We start from the raw sequence: 17131 nt of genomic DNA, 5'->3' as shown, positions 1-17131 counted from the left end.
CACCCCACGTTAAAAAAATCCACCCACAGGCATCTTCCACCCTTCAGGATGTAGTTCGGGACCTAGATTGTCAGGTCCCTCATCGAAACACCTGTGAACTCATCCTTTTTTAGAGTGGAAACAAATCATCCTCGTTACGAGGGACTGCCTAATACTATGCTATCAACAGTGTCTCACAGCCCTGTTACATTGGCTGGTTTCTCTGTACAGTTCTGTACACACTCAAACTCTACACAGTGTCTCTCACTCCCTCCCATTTCCAGCCGTGACGGTGCAGAAAGCCCCTCTCAAAGCTGCACGTTCCGGCTGCTTTCAGTTGAGTTGTGAGAGATTTTTAAAGGATCCTGCATCTCCGCCTCGCTTCACAACAGCAGATCGAAGCCGCAAACAACCCATCGACTGATCGCTCGTCCCCAGCTCCAGCGTGAGTGAGGACGGGATTGTCATGTATTCAATCAGCATTGTAACCCATGTATAATCTGACCTAAGTTGTACACTGTGAGAACAATAACCACAATGTGGTGAACTTGTGGGAGACACTCCTAACCTGGACCTTCAGGTATAAAAGGGGAAGCTCCACTCACTTCCATCACTTGAGTGCTAAGAAATAAAGGACAGGTCACAGACTGACCTTCTCTGAAGCATGGGCCTCGTGTGCATTTACACTGTATAGTAAGGACGTATCAATGGCGATGAGAAACTGGGATTTAAACCACACGAGCATAGCTGAACCGACAAGAGGTACTGTATTAAGCAATGGTTGGGACAGAGATTCAACATTGTTAAAGCATCACACACTTCTCCAGGCAGCCAAGGGCAGTCAGGCATGCCCCAATATGTAGCCATACCCAGAGGGGAAGTTCGACAGAGACAATGGCAAGCTGAACGGCGATTCACGTCATTGCAAGGGACAATGCGGCCAGTAATGGGTCCATCAACACATGTATATGGTGCACTCAAGGACAATCACGGGGCAGTCAGTGACGATCGACTGGCAAGAGACCTTTTGTTTCCAACAGCAGCTCATGTTGGAGGCGTGGAGGCAGGCACTCAACCGGACTTTGCAGAGCTGAGCAAAATAACTGCAGAAATTGCAGAAATGAACACTGGGGGAAATCGCTGGAGGCTGAAGTTCAGCGAGTTCATGTGGAGCACGGATACAGTTCATACACCAGGACGCCACCGATAATGATGAACGTGCTCCTCAATGGCATCCCAGTATCAGTGGAGCTAGACACGTGGGCCAGTCAGTCCCTGATGGGTATCAAATAGTTCGAAAAGTGGTGGGCGTCCAAGGCCAGGAGGCCAAAATTATCGCCGATTGACGCACAGCTAAGAACATACACAAAGGAGATCATTCCGGTGCTAGGCAGCGCCACAGTAGTCGTGACCCACAAAGTTCGCTTGCTGTCCTGAACTGGAAATTTGGCGATGTCAATGCAATTTCCTCTGTGGAGCGAGTATCATGCTCCCAGATCCTGGACAAATTTAACTCATTATTTCAACCCGGCACTTTCATTGGGGACAAGGTAGTGATTCACATAAATCCGGACGCCAGGCCAGTACACCACAAGGCCAGGGCAGAACCGTATGTGATGCGGGAAACGACAGAAGGCGAATTGGACCGTCTGCTAACGGAAGGCATCATCTTCCCAGTCGAATTCAGTGACTGGGCGAGCCAGATTGTGCCGGTGCTCAAGGCGGATGGGTCGGTCAGGGTATGTGGTGATTACAAGGCCACCATCAATCGGGTGTCACCCCAAGACCAGTATCCGCTACTGAAAGCGGAGGAACTCTTTTCGACGCTATCCGGTGGCAAACATTTTTCAAAATTAGACCTGACCTCAGCTGACATGACCCAGGAGCTGGCGAGTGAGCCGAAGAAGCTGACCACCATCACGACACACAAGGGATTGTTTGAGTACAACAGATGTCGGTTCGGGATTCGCTCGGTCGCCGCGATCTTCCAACGAAATATGGAAAACCTCCTCAAGTCGATTCCAGGGACGGTGGTTTTTCAGGACGACATCCTCATCACGGGTTACGATACTGAAGAACACCTCCACAATCTGGAGGATGTGCTCCGCAGACTGGACCGGATAGGGCTGCGACTGAAAAAGGCGAAGTGCATCTTCACAGCTGCAGAGGTATAATTCCTGGGGAGGAGGGTAGCAGCAGACGGGATCAGCCCTACTGCCTCCAAAACGGAAACGATCCAGAGAGCACCCAGACCCCGTAACACGACGGAGCTGCCTTCGTTCCTGGGGCTCCTGAACTATTTTGGCAACTTTCTTCCCAAATTGAGCAAACTGCTGGAGCTGCTACACGTGCTCCTACGCAAAGGTCGCGAATGTGTCTGGGGGGACAGCCAGTAAAGGAATTTAATAGAGCACGCAATTTGTTATGTTCCAACACTCTATTAACGCTATATGACCCATGTAAGAAGCTTGTGTAACGATGCGTCGTCCGATGGTGTCGGATGTGTTGCAGCATGTCAATGCCAAGGGTCAGTTACAGCCGGTAGTTTAGGCCTCCGGAAGTCTGTCCCAGGCAGAAAGGGGATACGGGATGGTAGAAAAGGAGGCGCTCGCATGTGTATATGCAGTAAAGAAAATGCACCAATACCTGTTTGGCAGGAAATTTGAGCTGGAGACAGATCACAAACCCCTAACGTCCCTTTTGGCCGACAACAAGGCCATAAATGCAAACGCATCGGCCCGCATACAGAGGTGGGCACTCACGTTAGCCGCCGATGACTACAAAATTCGGCACAGACCGGGCACAGAAAACTGCGCCGATGCACTCCGCAGGCTCCCACTAGCCACCACTGAGGGGGCTACCGAGCATGGTGCTGAGATGGTCATGGCTGTTGAAGCATTCGGAAGTGAAGGCTCACCCGTGACAGCCCGTCAGATTAAAGTCTGGACAAATAGAGACCCGCTGTTGTCTCTCGTCAAGAAATGTGTCCCGAATGGGGACTGGGCAGCCACGTATAGGGCATCTCCTGAGGATGTTAAACTATTTCAACGGCGCAGGGATGAACTCTCGATTCAGCCCGATTGCCTACTGTGGGGAAACTACGTAGAAACCAGATGTGCAGAGAGGTGTTCATCAGAGAACTCCACAATAAGCACCCGGGCATTTTCATGAGGAAGGCAATTGCCAAGTCACACATTCGGTGTCCAGGGATAGACTTAGATCTGGAACTTTGTGTTCGCAGGTGCAGCACGTTTGCCCAGCTGACTAATGCGCCAAGGGAAGCCCACCTTAGCCCCTGGTCCTGGCCCACCAAGCCTTGGGCACGCATACATGAGGACTACGCAGTTCCCTTCAAAAATGTTTTTGGTTGTAGTCGACGCCTACTCCAAAAGAAACATAAGAAACATAGGAATTAGGAAAAGGAGTAGGCCATCTTTCCCCTCGGGCATGCTCCGCCATTCAACAAGATCATGGCTGATCTGGCCGTGGACTCAGCTCCACTTACCCGCCCGTTCCCGTAACCCTTAATTCCCTTCGTGGTTAAACATCTATCTATCTGTGCCTTGAATACATTCAATGTGCTCCCCTCAACTGCTACCTTGGGCAGATAATTCCACAGATTCACAAACCTCTGGGAGAAGAAATTCCTTCCCAACTCGGTATTAATTTGGCTCCCCCGTATTTTGAGGCTGTGCCTCCTAGTTCTAGTCTCCCCTACCAGTGGAAACAACCTGTCTGCCTCTATCTTGTCTATCCCTTTCATTATTTTAAATGTTTCTAAGAGATCACCCCTCATCCTTCTGAACTCCACCGAGTAAATACCCAGTCTCCTCAATCTATCATCATAAGATAACCCCCTCATCTGCGGAATCAGCCGAGTGAATCGTCTCTGTAACCCCTCCAATGCCAGTATATCCTTCCTTAAGTAAGGTGACCAAAACTGCACGCAGTACTCCAGGTGCGGCCTCACCAATACCCTATACAGTTGCAGCAGGACCTCCCTGCTTTTGTACTCCATCCCTCTCACAATGAAGGCGAACATTCCATTCACTTTCCTGATTACCTGCTGCACCTGCAAACTAACTTTTGGGGATTCATGCACAAGAACCCCCAGGTCCCTCTGCACCGCAGCATGTTGTAATTTCTCCCTATTCAAATAATATTCCCTTTTACTGTTTTTTTTCCCAAGGTGGATGACCTCACACTTTCCGACATTGTATTCCATCTGCCAAACCTTAGCCCATTCGCTTAACCTATCCAAATTTCTTTGCAGCCTCTCTGTATCCTCTACACAACTCGCTTTCCCACTAATCTTTGTGTCATCTACAAATTCTTTTACACGACACTCTGTCCCCTCTTCCAGGTCATCTATGTATATTGCATACAGTTGTGGTCCAAGCACGGATCCCTGTGGCACACCACTAATCACCGATTTCCAAACTGAAAAGCACCCATTTATCCCGACTCTCTGCTTTCTGTTCGCCAGCCAAATCTCGATCCATGCTAATACATATCCTCTGACTCCGCGTTCCTCTATCTTCGGACGTAACCTTTTGTGTGGTACCTTATCGAAAGCCACATCCATCGGTACACCTCTATCCACCATGCTCGTTATATCCTCAAAGAATTCCAGTAAATTAGTTAAACATGATTTCCCCTTCATGAATCTATGCTGTGTCTGCTTGATTGCACTAAGCCTATCTCGATGTCCCGCTATTTCTTCCTTAATGATAGTTTCAAACAATTTCCCCACGACAGATGTTAAACTACCCGGCCTATTGTTACCTGTCTTTTGTCTGCCCCCTTTTTTAAACAGAGGCGTAACATTAGCTGCTTTCCAATCCGCTGGTACCTCCCCAGAATCCAGAGAATTTTGGAAGATTATAACGAATGCATCTGCTATAACTTCCGCCATCTCTTTTAATACCCTGGGATGCATTTCATCAGGACCAGGGAACTTGTCTACCTTGAGTCCCATTAGCCTGTCCAGCACTACCCGCCCAGTGATAGTGATTGTCTCAAGGTCCTCCCTTCCCACATTCCTGTGACCAGCAATTTCTGGCATGGTTTTTGTGTCTTCCACTGTGAAGACCGAAGCAAAATAATTGTTTAAGATGTCAGCCATTTCCACATTTCCCATTATTAAATCCCCCTTCTCATCTTCTGAGGGACCAACATTTACTTTAGTCACTCTATTCCATTTTATATGTCGGTAAAAGCTTTTACTATCTGTTTTTATGTTTTGCGCAAGTTAAATTTCGTAATCTATCTTTCCTTTCTTTATTGCTTTCTTAGTCATTGTTTGCTGTCGTTTAACATTTTCCCAATCTTCTAGTTTCCCACTAACCTTGGCCACCTTTACGCATTGGTTTTTAATTTGATACTCTCCTTTATTTCCTTGGTTATCCACGGCAGGTTATCCCTTCTCTTACTGCCCTTCTTTTTCACTGGAATATATTTTTGTTGTGCACTATGAAAGAGCTCCTTCAAAGTCCTCTGCTGTACCTCAATTGTGCCACCGTTTAGTCTGTGTTCCCAGTCTACTTTAGCCAACTCTGCCCTCATCCCACTGTAGTCCCCTTTGTTTTCGCATTGTATGCTCGTTTGAGACATTATTTTCTCACCCTCAATCTATATTACAAATTCAACCAAACTGTGATCACTCATTCCGAGAGGGTCTTTTTCTAGGAGATCGTTTATTATTCCTGTCTCATTGCACAGGACCAGATCTAAGATAGCTTGCTCCCTTGTAGGTTCTGTAAGATATTGTTCTCAGAAACAATCCTGTATGCATTCTATGAATTCCACCTCCAGGCTACCCCGTGCGATTTGAATTGACCAATCAATATGTAGGTTAAAATCACCCATGATTACTGCCGTTCCTTTTTCACATGCCTCCATTATTCCCTTGATTATTGCCCGCCCCACCGTCAAGTTATTATTTCGGCGCCGATAAACTACGCCCACCAGTGACTTTTTCCCCTTACTCTCTCTAATCTCCACCCACAATGATTCAACATTTTGTTCATTAGAGCCAATATCATCTCTCACAACTGCCCTGATATCATCCTTTATTAAGAGAGCTACCCACCTCCTTTCCCTTCTTGTCTATATTTCCGAATTGTCACCTACCCCTGTATGTTTAATTCCCAGTCTTCGCCACCCTGCAACCACGTTTCTGTAATGGCCACCAAATCATACCTATTTGTCATGATTTGTGCCGTCAACGCATTTACTTTATTTTGAATGCTGCGTGCATTTAGGTAAAGTATTTAATACTAGTTTTTAATCCATGATTTTTAGATTTGACCCCTCCTGCAGCCCCTTTATATTCATACATATTGTCCCTTCCTATCACCTTGTGGTTTACAATTACCCCAGTGCTACTCTGCTCTGTTGCCTCCTGCCTTTTGCATTCTTTCTTGGGGTCCTGTTTATCTGCGCTCTCACCCACTCTAGCTCAGAGCCCTCTCCTGCGTTTCGAATACTCCTCGCATTGAGGCACCGAGCTTTCAGGCTTACCTTTTTATTGCACTTTGACCCTTTAGAATTTTGATGTACAGTGGCCCTTTTTGGTTTTTGCCTTGGGTTTCTCTGCCCTCCACTTTTACTCATCTCCTTTCTGTCTTTTGTATCTGTCTCCATTTTGTTTCCCTCAGTCTCCCTGCATTGGTTCCCATCCCTCTGCCATATTAGTTTAACTCCTGCCCAACAGCACTAGCAAACACTCCCCCCTAGGACTTTGGTTCCGGACCTGCCCAGGTGCAGACCGAGTGGTTTGTACTGGTCCCACCTCCCCCAGAACCGGTTCCAATGCCCAAGGAATTTGAATCACTCCCTGCTGCACCACTGCTCAAGTCACGTATTCATCTGAGCTATCCTGCGATTCCTCCTCTGACTAGCACTTGGCATTGGTAGCAATCCCGAGATTACTACTTTTGAGGTCCTACTTTTTAATTTAGCTTCTAGCTCTTTAAATTCATCTCGTAGGACCTCATCCCTTTTTTTTACCTAAATCTTTGGTACCAATGTGCACCACTACAACTGGCTGTTCACCCTCCTTTTTCAGAATGTCCTGCACCCGCTCCAAGACATCCTTGACCCTTGCACCAGGGAGGCAACATACCATCCTGGAGTCTCGGTTGCGGCCGCAGAAACGCCTATCTATTCCCCTTACAATCGAATCCCCTATCACTATCGCTGTCCCACTCTTTTTCCTGCCCTTCTGTGCAGCAGAGCCAGCCATGGTGCCATGAACTTGGCTGCTGCTACCCTCCCCTGATGAGTCATCCCCCTCAACAGTACTCGATGTGAGGCTAACGTGATATCCGCTACACTGCAGCCCATCAAAGGGTGAGTAACCACTGAATATAAAGGATGAGCTCACAAATATCAGGGGCAGTGCAGTCTGGTCAATGTAAACCCTCCTTTCTTATTCAGCAGTGGCATGAATGGGAGTCAGACGCCACAAAGTTTAATTAAAGACACAAATACAAGCAACACTTGCAAATCTTTTCAGTGTAAACTTTATTTGAAATGCTGCTGCGTTGAATCTGAAAATACGCACGGTGGGATTTTATCTTCACTACTGATTGTATTTTGTGTGCACGGTAGGAATAACCGGTGCTGTTAAATTTGATAAAAGTTGCCCCAGATTCGTGGGGTCATCGGCAATAAAGATTTTGAACCAGAAAGCTACAATACAGTGAGTAAAATGGGATATGGTTTTCGAGTTAAGATGGAAAGCACAAGACAAATGATTGAAGTATGGACTGTTCCTGAGTTAGCATTTGTTTGATTGTGCAAAAGAACGTGAGGGGTTAATTTATGATGGTTTCCCGTGAAAGCAAAAGAAAATTTTAAGAAGAAACTACACGGTGCCTGTCAGGTGAGCTCTGCTTGTGATACCTGGTGGGAATGGGCGGAGATTTTAAAGCTCCTTGTATTACAGAACCTTCATCTTGACAAACATCTCCAGTTCACTGTGTAGCTCTGATGGAGCAACTGTAGTGTGTCTGACTTCAGATCCGAAGATTACGTGTTCAAATCACCTCGTGGTCACTTTGATTGAGTTGATAGCTCTCCAGCAACAGGTGATGTGTGTGTTCTTCCCAACAGCCCAGAGAGCACAGAGTCCTGTGTTACGGAGCTGCTCGATGTGAACCTCGACAAAACCACTGCTTCTGTGTCCAAACTGGGTTCCCTGATGGTCTAGTAGTTAGGATTTAGTGCTCTCACCGCCGCGGCCCCGGTTCGATTCGCGGTCAGGGAAATTGTACTCTTAATTCAAAACCTCATAAAAAAATAGTTCATCTATTTTACACTTCTTTATGCATCTCCTATGCAAAAAAAAAAGAAGCATTGATTTAAACATCATTAATTAATTCATAAAATTCTATTGTCATATGATATATTTTTTTCTGAGCAGATGAGGAAATTTTGTGCCGTCGCCATTGGGTTTAATTCTGGTAATCTGGTGCTGAAAGTGGAGATGTTTCCGCAGTGTACCACAAATCATAGACACCATCAGAGGAAGTCTCTTGGGATCGAGGAGGACTTGCTTCCATCATAAAGTGAGTCCTTTGATGGCTGAACATTCCGATAGGAGAGCCACAGACCCTGTTACAGGTGGGACAGACATACGTCGAGGGAAGGGGTCGGTGGGACTCGTTTGCCGCGTGCTCCTTCCACTGCCTGTGCTTGGTCTCTTCATGCTCCTTGCGTGGAGACTCAAAGAGCTCAACTCCCTACCGGATGGACTTTCTCCACCTCGCGCGGTCTGCGGCCAGGGTCTCCCAGGTGTCAGTGGTGATGTCGCACTTTACCAGGGAGACTTTGAGGGTGTCTTGTAACGTTTCCGCTGTACTCCTTTGGCTCGTTTACCCTGAAGGAGATAATCATAAACACGTAAGGATTCGGGGCCGATTTGGCTATTCGTCCCCTCGAGCCTGGTTCACCATTCAAGAAGACCCTGGCAGTTCTTCAACAGCAAGATTCAACATCTGGGGCGGAGCCAACAGGCGCCTGGCTGCAATGAGTGATAAAAACCCGCGTTGGACAGAAGCCTGGCTAGCTCAGTCGGTAGAGCATGAGACTCTTAATCTCAGGGTCGTGGGTTCGAGCCCCACGTTGGGCGATTATATTTCTTTTCATTTAATGTTGCTTTCATGGAAAACCTCTGACCGAAACGGCACAAAACAAAAATGTTCCTTTCAAAGTCATTGAACTCCGAAATTTCAGCGCGCCACGAATCTCCTGAATCAGATGCCTCTAGTTTTGCCGACTCAATCCATGTCCCCTTGCAATGTTGTGCTCCCACCCACACTATGAAATCTGCCACTAACTTATCGAATCATGGAATGGTTACAGCACGGAAGGCCATTCGGCCAATCGAGCCCGTGCCGACTCTCAGCGAGTCCCACTCGCCCGCTCTTTCTCTGTAGCTCTGCAATTGTTTTTCCCTCAGACCTTTATCCAACTCCCGTCTGAAAGATAAGATTGAGTCTGCCTCCACCGCCCTTTCAAGCCGTGCATTCCAGATCCTAACCAGTCGCTGCTAAATGGCCATCTCCTGTTCCGATGTGTAAAGTCTGTGAAACCCGAGATCAATTCCTGCCAAACTCACAGCCTTCCGAAATATAGCACCATCATTCTATTCTCGTAAAACCAGCTCCTGAAGTATCGGCCAGCTCTGTAGGTAAAAGCTCTGGTTTTATACCTTAGATTACTTTAACTGTAGTGTAGTGGTTATCACGTTTGCCTTACACACGAAAGGTCTTTGGTTCGAGCACGGGTGGAAACATCATTTTGGAGACTATTTTTGCCGTGAAATAAATTGAACAAAAGTCGCCCCAGGTTCCTTGTCGCATGAACACTGTACATTTTTAACCAGTCTCCAACATACAGAGTGAGTAAAGTCAGATAGGGGATAAAACTTCATCAATGATTCAAAATCCTTAAATAATTACAGTTCAGATATTGAAGTTTCCACTGTCCCTCAGCAGCAATTCTACAAAAAAACGCTGTCGGTTAATGAGTGGGGAATAAAACAAATAATCTTCATCCATCCCCATCCCCCGACACACAGTTTAATTAGTTGCATGTCATTATTTTAAAGATTTTGAATGAAAGAGTTACTTTCTGAATCTGGGCTCCCTCTGTGAGCACCGCACCACGAAACGAGCAGGAAACACATTTAAGAGTTTACCTCAATTGCTGACATTTCTTAGCTTTTTTCTTGTGCTTTTTCAGCTCTTCCTCCTTTTCAGCTCCTGACAGCAGATTTTGCTGTGATTAAACCTGATCACAATGCAATGTCTGTCTCACTGTTTCCCGAGTGTCAGGCAGCGATACGCCTGCTGCCCTCATTTATTTCATGTGACAGGACACAAAAGTTCTAAATCAACATACAGGTAGCCACACACAGCACTGAATCGGCAAGATGGCCGTTCTGTGTTCAGATTATTGTCTCCTCTGGAGATGTGGGTTCATGTCCCACTTCTGATATTATTTTTGAACCAAAAACTAATGTGCGATAAAATGAAACAAGAGCAGTCCGAGGTGCATTGTCACATGATGCAAGCGACCTCGGATCCGGACCAAAGCTCCCCACACACCGAGCACAGGCTCAGGAAAACCCCGGGGGAGAGAATATCGTGGTCACTGGGCCTTCCAGTCACACTGAACAAGTGCCCGGTCTGTAACTTTCCAGAGCAATAACTTGTATCTGAAACTTCCACCAGTCAGGATGGCCAAGCGGTCTCAGGTGCTGTGTTCAGTTCACAGTCTCTTCTGGAAATTTGGGTTCAAATCCCACACCTGACATTCAGTGTTTTTAATTGCAAACTCATTTGTTTGACACCACTCTGAAGTGCTTTGGGACATCCATCGAACTTAATAAAATGACGCCATTTCAATTACAAACAGTGATATCAAAGTTACTTCTCAAACTGGGAACCGACCCTGGTTGGCTGTCGCGAAAGGAATGGTTTTGTGAAGCATTGAAATTTGCCCTCTAAATATCTCGCACTGCTCATTGAAAAACACGGTTATAATTTGTTTCAGTGCAAAAGAAGGCAGGCTCGAAGGGCCAAATGGCCGACTGCTGCTCCTGGTTCTTGTGTTCTTATACAAGGCACAGAATAAATGAATAAATGATCAACTCTCCCTCAGTTCGCATTTCTTTCATTGTGCAAAAGAAGATTATGGGTTCATTTATGATGTTTTCCTGGGAAAGCACCATAAAAGTTTAAGGAAAATAATTCACCCAACATGGGGCTCTAACCCACGACCCGGAGATTAAGAGTCTTCTACTCTCCCGACTGAGCTAGCCGGGCCTGCATAAATTGCATCTTCCTGTCGCTGATTGCTGCCAGGCGCCTGTTGGCATCGCGCCGTGGGTTTATCTCGAGCTTCAAACCACGAAACCGGTTCTCCTGAATTTCAAGGCTTGTACGGAGATCAATCATCAAAAGCCGTGTCATTAACCACAGCTGGGCCGTCAATTTTCTGATCGCACAGTGATTTCAGTCCTTGTCAATATCTCTTGACTATTTGCCGGTGTTTCCCGATTCTTTCGGTCTCTCTGGCTCTTTAATCTGTGTGTGGTCACCTGCAGGTTGATTCTCGATGAATGCCTGTGTTTGTGTCTTCAACACCAATAGAAAATGTTTCTGATATATTTCTTACGTTCTCTCCAATGCCTTGATATCCTTCCTAAATTGTGGTGCTCAGAACTGTAAACAGTTCTACAACTGAGGCCTAAACCGGGATTGAAGAGGTATGGTATAACTTCCTCGCTGGTGTCCTCTATTTCAAGCCAAGGGCCCTGTATTCTTTTTAAACAACTTAGCAACTTATCTACCCAGCTTCAAAGATTTCTGTGTGTAAATCACTCAATCCTTCTGCTTCCCTTTAACACAATACCATTTCGTTTATATTTTCTCTTATCACCTCCCTTTGTTTCCCAGACCTTGCACACAGGTACAGGATGCGGCCCATTCAGCCCCTTGAGCCTCTTACACAGGAACAGGAGGAGGCCCATTCAGATCCTCGAGCCTGTTACACAGGAAGAGGAGTAGGCCCATTCAGCCTCTCGAGCCTGTTACACAGGAACAGGAGTGGGCCCACTCAGCCCCACGAGCCTGTTGCACAGGTAGAGCAATAGGCGCATTCAGCCCCTTGAGCCTGTTACACAGGAACAGGAGTAGGCCCATTCAGCACCTTGAGCCTGTTACACAGGAACAGGAGTAGGCCCATTCAGTCCCTCGAGCCTGTTGCACAGGTACAGGAGGAGGCCCATTCAACCCCTTGATCCTGTTACACAGGAACAGAAGTAGGCCAATTCAGCCCCTCGAGCCTGTTGCACAGGAACAGGAGGAGGCCCATTCAGCCCCTCGAGCCTGATACACAGGAACAGGAGGAGGCCCATTCAGCCCCTCGAGCCTGTTGCACAGGAACAGGAGGAGGCCATTCAGCCCTTCAAGCCTTTTACACAGGAACAGGAGGAGGCCCATTCAGCCCCTCGAGCCTGATAAACAGGAACAGCAGGAGGCCCATTCAGCCCCTCGAGCCTGTTGCACAGGAACAGGAGGAGGCCATTCAGCCCCTCAAGCCTGTTACACAGGAACAGGAGGAGGTCCATTCAGCCCCTTGAGCCGGTTCCGCCATTCATTGAGATCATGGCTGGTCTGTGAGCAAACTCCATATACCCGCCTTTGGCCCATATTCCTTAATACCTTTGGTCAAAATGAGATGTAAAATGAACAACTGACCCAGCACCAACTGACCTTTACAGAAGGGAGTTCCTAACCTCTCCCACCCTGTGTGTGTTCGAATGTTTCCGAATTTCACTCCTGAAACATCTGGCTCCAAAATTTAGACTATGGCCACTAGTCTGGGACTCCCCAACCAGCGGGAATCATTTCTCTCTATCTACTCTAGCTGTTCCCTTATTATCTTGAAAATTTTGATCAAATCACTGCTCGACCCTCTAATTTCCAGTGGGTGTAATCTCATATCTTAATTTAAACCTTGGAATCCAGGTATCATTCTGGGAAACCGACACAGTGCTCCCTCCAAAGCCAATATAGCCTTCCTAAGGCAAGGTCAGTGAAAACTGAATCAAGGGACGGGTCTTACTAGATTTAATCTGATGGTTTCCAGCAGGCATTTGGTAAGGACCCACACATCATCATCATCATCATAATAGACGGGTCCTCGACCGAGGAAGGCTTAATTCCACATGGGTTCACAGGTGATTCAATGAAGGACCCGATGTTCCAGTTCTGAACTCCAATCAAAGGGTGGAAGATGCCTGTGGGTGGATTGTTTTAACGTTGTGTGACCATCGCACACCAGCCACCACACGGGATTGACAGAGCGAGGCCTTGGTCCAGTGCTGCACGTCATCAAAACCCAGGTCGCCGTTTGGTGCGTGGGCAGGAACATCGGCGGACCCAGGTACAGCGGAGGAGCGGGAAGGTCAGTGTGGAGGAACAGTGAGAGATCGTGGTGGAGGAGCGGTGAGAGATCGTGGTGGAGGAACGGTGAGAGGTCCTGGTCGAGGAACGGCGAGAGATCGTGTTGGAGGAACGGTGAGAGTTCGTGGGGGAGGAGTGACGAGAGATCGTGGTGGAGGAGCGGTGATAGGGCGTGGTGGAGGAAAGTTGAGAGATCGTGGTGGTGGAACGGTGAGAGGTCGTGGTGGAGGAGAGAAGAGAGATCGTGGTGGAGAAACGGTGAGAGATCGTGGTGGAGGAACGGTGAGAGGTCGTGGTGGAGGAATGGTGAGAGATCATGGCGGAGGAATGGTGAGAGATCGTGGTGGAGGAGCGGTGATAGGTCGTGATGGAGGAACTGTGAAAGATCGTGGTGGAGGAACTGTGAGAGATCGTGGCGGAGGAACGGTGAGAAATCGTGGTGCAGGAACGGTGAGAGATCGTGCTGGGGGAACGGTGAGAGATCGTGGTGGAGGAACGGTGTGAGATCGTGATGGAGGAACGGTGAGAGATCGTGGCGGAGGTGCGGCGAAGGTTAAACACAAGGGATGATGGCAGAAATCAAAGTTGAGGCAACGTATGTGTTGTGTATCAGTAAAGCATGCACTCCCATGTTCCGCCACCAGGGAGCTCATCACCTGAAGTCCCAAGGGATCCCAGCACCATTTGGGAGCACTGTATATAAGCCGGCCCCTAAGGCCAGTTCCTCACTCTGGAGTGTCTTATGAAAGACTGAGGTCACTGTTACTTTAACCTCCCATGTGCAGCATCATCTGTGTTAGGAACACAATAACTGGCGACGAGTATATGAATCCAGCACAAACTTGCAGCAAACTGTGGGCATCCTGGAGAAGTTCTCGGAAGGTGAGGACTGGGAAGCCTATGTCGAATGGCTAAACCAGTACTTTGTAGCCAACGAGCTGGACGGAGACGGAAGTGCTGCAAAAAGGAGAGTTGTCCTCCTCACTGTCTGTGGGGCTCAGACATACAGTCTCATGAAGAATCTTCTGGCTCCGGTGAAACCCACAGACAAATCGTATGAGGAGCTGTGTACACTGGTTCGGGAGCATCTTAACCCGAGGGAGAGCGTGCTATGGCGAGGTATCGGTGCTACACGTGCCAGCAATCTGAAGGTCAGGAAGTGGCGAGTTACATCGCGGAGCTAAGGCGACTTGCAGGATAATGTGAGTTTTATGGCTACCTGGAGCAAATGCTCAGAGACTGTTTTGTACTGGGCATCGGCCACGAGACCATCCTACGAAAAACTTTAGCTGTACAGACACCGACCCTCAGTAAGGCCATTGTGATAACACAGGTATTTATGTCCACCAGTGATAACACCAAACAAATCTCTCAGCACACAAGTTCTAGCAATGTTCATAAATTAACTGGAACTGCGTTTGTGAGCAGAAATGTACAGGGCAGAACCCACGAGTCTGCAACTGCCAGCAGGCCTCAGGTGACCCAGATGAGTCAGTGTCCCCAACAAAGGATGAGTGCAAGGCAATTCACAACTTGTTGGCGTTGTGCAGGCTTCCATTCAGCCTATTCATGCCGCTTCAAAGGGTATGTTTGCAAGAGCTGTGGAACAATGGGGCATCTCCAACGAGCTTGCGAATGAGCTGCAAGCTCTGCAAAAGCTGCGACCCACCATGTGGCAGAGGAATATCGGTCCATGGTGGATCAAAGCAATTTCGAGCCTCAGAGAGAGGAGGCAGATGCTGAAGTACACAGGGTGCACACATTTTCGACGAAATGTCCACCTATAATGCTAAATGTAAAATTGAATGGCTTACCCCTAACCATGGAACTGGACTCTGGCGCTACCCAATCCATCCTGAGTAAAAAGATGTTTGAGAGACTGTGGTGCAACAAGGCATTCAGAGCAGCCAGAAGCCCCATCCACATGAAACTGAGAATGTACACCAAAGAGCTTATCACTGTCGTGGGCAGCGTCATGTTCAAGGTCACCTACGAGGGCACGGTGCACGAACTGCCATTCTGGATTGTCCCGGGCGATGTCCCCCACTGCTTGGAAGGAGCTGGCGGGGAAAATCCGCTGGAGCTGGGATACCATCCGAACGCTATCACATGTCGATGAGGCCTTATGTTCCCAGGTTCTGAACAAATTTCCTTCCCTTTCTGAGCCAGGCATTGGAAACTTTTCCGGGGCGAAGGTGCGGATCCACTTGGTCCCAGAGGCACGATCCATTCACCACAAGGCGCGAGAGGTACCTCACATGATGAGGAGAGAGGGGAAATCGAGCTGGACAGGCTGCAACACGAGGGCATCATCTCCCCAGTGGAATTCAGCGAGTGGGCCAGCCCGATTGTTTCAGTGCTCAATAGTGATGGCACCGTCAGGGTTTGCGGCGATTATAAAGTTACTATTAATCGTTTCTCGCTACAGGACCAATACCCGCTACCTAAGTCAGACGACCTATTTGGCGCGCTGGCAGGAGGCAAGGCGTTCACCAAGCTTGAGCTGACTTCGGCCTACATGACGCAGGAGCTGGAGGAGTCTTTGAAGGGCCTCACCTGCATCAACATGCAAAAGTGACTGTTCAGCGACAACAGATGCCCGTTTGGAATTCGGTCGGCTGCAGCTATCTTCCAGCGAAACATGGAGAGCCAACTCAAGTCGGTACCACACACGGTGGTCTTTCAGGACGACATATTGGTTTTGGGTCTGGACACAGCCGAACACATACAAAACCTGGAGGAGGTCCTCCATCGACTGGATCGCGTAGGGCTGCGGCTGAAGAGGTCGAAATGCGTCTTCATGGCAACAGAAGTGGAGATTTTGGGGAGAAAGATAACGGCGGACGGCATTCGGCCCACAGACGCCAATAAAGATGTTATCATGAACGCGCCCAGGCAACAGAACATCACGGAGCTGCGGTCGTTCTTTGGACTCCTCAACTATTTTGGTAACTTTCTATCGGGGTTAAGCACCTTTCAGAGCCTCTACATGTGTTATTGCACAACGGTGAGAATTGAGTATGGGGAAAAAAAAACAAGTGTTTGCTTTTGACAAAGCCAGCATCCTTTTATGCTCCATCAAGCTGCTTGTATTGTATAACCCGTGTAAAAGACTTGTGCTAACATGTGACGTGTCGTCGTACGGAGTCGGGTGTGTATTACAACAAGCTAACATTGCGGGGAAGTTGCAACCTTTCGCCAATGCTTCCAGGAGCTTGTCTAAGGCCGAGAGGGCCTACAGCATGATTGAGAAAGAGGCATTAGCGTGTGTGTTCAGGGTCAAGAAAATGCATCAGTTTCTGTTTGGCCTCAAATTTGAGCTGGAAACCGATCACATGCCCTTCACATCCCTGATCGCTGAAAACAAGGGGATAAATACTAATGCCTCAGCCCGCATACAAAGGTGGACACTCACGTTCTCAGCGTATAACTAGACAATCCACCACAGGCCAGGCACTGAGAATGTTGCGGATGCTCTGTCGGCTACCATTGCCCACCACAGGGGTAGACATGGCGCAGCCTGCAAACTTATTGATGGGGGCGCAGCCCGCTGACTTGTTGATGGTCATGGAAGCGTTTGAAAATGATAAATCACCTTTTGCGGCCCGCCAGATTAGGACTTGGACCAGCCAAGATCATCTGCTGCCTCTAGTAAAAAAACTGTGTATTGC

At 48.0% G+C, this 17131-nt stretch overlaps 2 non-coding genes across 2 annotated transcripts; one reads left to right on the top strand and one right to left on the bottom strand.

Annotated features, from left to right (window-relative positions):
* Positions 1-9042: 9042 nt before the first annotated feature.
* trnak-cuu (transfer RNA lysine (anticodon CUU)) lies at positions 9043-9115 on the top strand. The gene has a single exon. It is a non-coding gene; the product is annotated as a tRNA-Lys (tRNA).
* Positions 9116-11242: 2127 nt separating this feature from the next.
* Positions 11243-11315, bottom strand: trnak-cuu (transfer RNA lysine (anticodon CUU)). Its single transcript has one exon. It is a non-coding gene; the product is annotated as a tRNA-Lys (tRNA).
* Positions 11316-17131: the final 5816 nt, after the last annotated feature.

This window comes from Pristiophorus japonicus, unplaced genomic scaffold (assembly GCF_044704955.1).
Source record: "Pristiophorus japonicus isolate sPriJap1 unplaced genomic scaffold, sPriJap1.hap1 HAP1_SCAFFOLD_52, whole genome shotgun sequence".
NCBI classification, from domain to species: domain Eukaryota; kingdom Metazoa; phylum Chordata; class Chondrichthyes; family Pristiophoridae; genus Pristiophorus; species Pristiophorus japonicus.
This window is presented reverse-complemented; position numbering and strand designations above follow the sequence as displayed.